This window comes from Octopus bimaculoides, chromosome 9 (assembly GCF_001194135.2).
Source record: "Octopus bimaculoides isolate UCB-OBI-ISO-001 chromosome 9, ASM119413v2, whole genome shotgun sequence".
Taxonomy (NCBI): Eukaryota; Metazoa; Mollusca; class Cephalopoda; order Octopoda; family Octopodidae; genus Octopus; species Octopus bimaculoides.
This window is the reverse complement of record NC_068989.1, coordinates 67,361,593-67,365,304: the sequence shown is the minus strand read 5'-3', so window position 1 is coordinate 67,365,304 and position 3,712 is coordinate 67,361,593. Positions and strand designations below refer to the sequence as shown.

General features: G+C 35.7%; 1 protein-coding gene across 1 annotated transcript in view; it reads right to left on the bottom strand.

Annotated features, from left to right (window-relative positions):
• LOC106883044 (probable ubiquitin carboxyl-terminal hydrolase FAF-X) overlaps positions 1 to 3,712 on the bottom strand; it is a gene marked incomplete at its 3' end in the record, with an annotated part of 154,147 nt that overhangs the window by 103,981 nt on the left and 46,454 nt on the right. The gene's annotated exons all lie outside the window — the stretch shown is intronic.

The following is a 3,712-nucleotide window of genomic DNA, read 5'->3' as shown; positions in this document are numbered from 1 at the left end:
ATATATATATATATATATATATACACATACACACACGCACACACACACACACACACACACACACACATCTTATATTAATAGAAAAGTTTTTCCATCTAAGTTTTTCCTTTCGAACAATGCATGTGCAGAACGAAAAAAGGAAGGTAGTCACAGTGTAATTTATTTAACACAATCTTTTCAACAAAATCAAATCACTGCTACCATTCACTCAAAACACAAACACAGAGGACAAAGCCATTAACATCAAAATGTAGAGTTTGTTAAGTGACAAACGAACCTAAAGAATACCAATTAGCATAATCACTTAACATGCTAGAACTCACAGCCATATCTCTCTAGAATCCTACCTTTCAATAAAGACACTCTGGTTACTGCAGTCCTATATACATTATGCCTGAAGGAAAGGAAACAAAGTGAGTGATGACCAAAGCTGCAGTATCTTTGATTATAAAGGTCACTTTCAATAAGAGCTGACCTATCAGGATAAACGACAAAATAACAATGGGATTGATATGGCTGAAATGCCTTCAATCATAGATCTGCTGAATCAGAGTTGACAGCAACAAAGTGAATATTCACTTACTCACTCACACTCTCTCACACACACACACACAAAATAGTCCCTCAAAGGATGGTCATAGCTAGAATGTCTTATCAAGTCTCTGCTCAATGATGGCTAACCTGATCTAGTATTTTTTCAAATGACTGGAAGTAACAACTCCAGATCATAATTAAACCAGCTAAGTTACTTATTATATGCATTACATAAGCCCAGTGTCCAACAGCAGTCATGAAGCTAATGAAATTAACCTTTCATTAAGTTGTGTCTGAAACACCAATCTATCACGACATTCCATTTGTGACCATCCTAGTGAGTAACATACACTTTTTTATCAACACTATATACAAAGACATTTTTCACATTTTATTGTAATAACTGATAGACCTCACTTCCATGAACTTTTTTTTTTTTTTTTTTTCCCCAATGATATGTGAACAAAGCATTTGATATTATCAGCACTCAAATGTTACATTTATTCCCCCAGATCAAATTCATCATCATTTAACACCAGCCTTCCATACAAACAAGGACTGAACAGTTTAACAGAAACTGACAAGCCAGAGAACAGCACTAAGCTCCAATGTCTGCTCTGACATAGTTTTCTTTATGGCTTGATGTCCTTCCTAACACCAAATACATTACAGAGTATAGTGCGTGCTTTTCTTCATGGCACTGGCACTAGTGAGGTCACTAAGTAACTCATAAGACAAGACCCTCTTCAACTAAGTGGAAGTGCAGTATTGAGGAGGGTGGCTTTATGCTAGGTGTTGACAGTATGGTAGAAGGATGGGAACACGTCTTACTGAAGAGATACATGGCTTCCCTGGTTAGAAAGAGAGAAAAATGATGAGAATATACTCTCAAGTTACAAGGGTATTCTCTCAAAGTACAATAGAAATAGAAGACTGGAAAGGGTGGGTGAGTAGGTAAATCTGCAAGAGTGTGAAAAGGAAGTAACAGATGGTTAGAGATGGGGATGGAGGTGGATATAGTGAAATCATAATTATATTTTTTGAAATATGTGTTTCTCAATTTCACTGAGCAATTTGATTTCATCCATTTAAACGCATAATTTTGTCTAAGGCAACCCAATTCAGTTTGCATTTACTTTCCTTTTCCAAACTGGACCATCCTAACACCTTTGACTTACGACTGACATTTTTCAGTCAGCTCAAGTCTAATTAATATAACATTTATTTCCAGTTCTATAAATATTTGCTTCAGTTTTCATAACAGATCCTTCCATCTCAAGTTCCTTTCTTTAAGTATTCCTTTATACACTATAATAATAATAATAGTGAGACTCTGTCCATCTGGGACCCCTGTATCTAGTCTACATTTGCTCTAAGTAGACATTCCTTTTTGGAATCAGGATGATTCTGGGATTGAAAATCTGCCTTTCATTTGATTCTAGAACATCCAGCATTGGTATCTGATTTTAAAGCATTTGGTCTGCTATTTCTAGCAGGTAAAGCTTGATTGATTCATGCCATCTTGGTTGGCATTTGTCAAACGACATCTGAGAGCAAAGGGGAGATAAATGACATTCGCTTCATTAATTTTATGTTGAGATAAAAACTTTGGGACAAATTGGCCAACAGTTGGAATTCAACTTGGGACTGGAACAATAGAATTTTCATCCATCCTTAACCTCTGATCAAACACCACCGGAGCATATAGTCATTACAGATATATTATAGTCATGCTATTTAGCTCTCTTTAGTTTTCAGCTACAGGCCCAATAGCCCTCCACAGGAGTTAGCTTAAAAGTCTGCACAAAGTACATTTAAGATAGTTCACTATATAATGGTGATGTACCAGAATAACCCCCACATCCACCTATAAAGAAAAACTGATTTTGTGCAAAAATTTTCTTTTTTTCAAATTCATCATCTCATGTTTAAAACATGAAATTCATAAATGAATAATAAAAAGAAAATTAAACAAAAAACAGAAAGATGACAAAAATATTCCAGCAGGCTCTGTACTCGAAAATAAAAATGGCAAAGGATAACAAAAAATTAAACAATAAAAACTTTAGAACATTTTTTTCAAGAGGAAGGTTTTGAATTATAATCTCCAACACTTAATAAAACAGAAATGAAAACAAAAGTTGTTAAAAAACAAAAAAAAAACTGAATAATCCTAAAAATTCCTCTGTAATATCCATGCACCAAACTGTCAGCCCTTAACATAGATTACTTCAGGAAGCATCACGCTATCTTTGTTTTGCAACTAAAGAACTTTTTTTTTTTTTTTTGCACTTGACATCAAAAATGAAATATATCCAGTCATGATATCAGCAAGGAATGTAAGCATCACATCACCATTTAGCTCAGGTAATGTCAAGAGAGATCATGAAATGTTAACACACACACAAACAACAGGCTTCTACACATTTTCCAATAAACAATTACAAGGCATTGGTCAACCTGAAGTGACTGCAGAAGACACTGGCACAAGATGCCACACACACATACACATCACTGTTTTAATGTACACTTTTCCATTCTCGCATGGGTCATCAGAATTTGTTGAAGCAGATTTTCTATGGTCAGATGCCCTTCCTGACACAAACCCTTACTCGTTTCCAAGCAAGCTAATATTATCCCATGACCAGACATTTCTCAGAAGATTGGAAATGAAGGACACCACTTGCATGATGATAACACTCCCTTACAACTATCACAATGTCAAAGCAAGGAAACAGTAACAAACAGTAACACACACACACACACACAACAATTTTCAGTTTCTATAGATGAAATCCACTCGCAAGCCTTAGGTCTGGCGGGCTATAGTAGAAGACACTAACCTAAGGTTCCATGCAGTGGAACTGAAACTCAATCTATGTGGTTAGGAAGCAAACTTCTTACCACACAGCCATACCTGCATATTACATGTGTGTGTGTGTGTGTGTGTGTGTGTGTGTGTGTGTGTGTGTGTGTGTTTATACATACACAAACACATTGTTCTTGCTCCACTCACTCCATTGTTTTGTTAGAAGAACAGAATGGAGTGAGTGGAGCAAGAACACAGAGAGAAACAGAAGTGTTGCTGAAGAGGTCACAGATGTGTGATGAAACACTTCTGGATAACGGACAGGCATTAAAATAATAGAATAACAGTAATAAACGAGTCAAGAAAAAA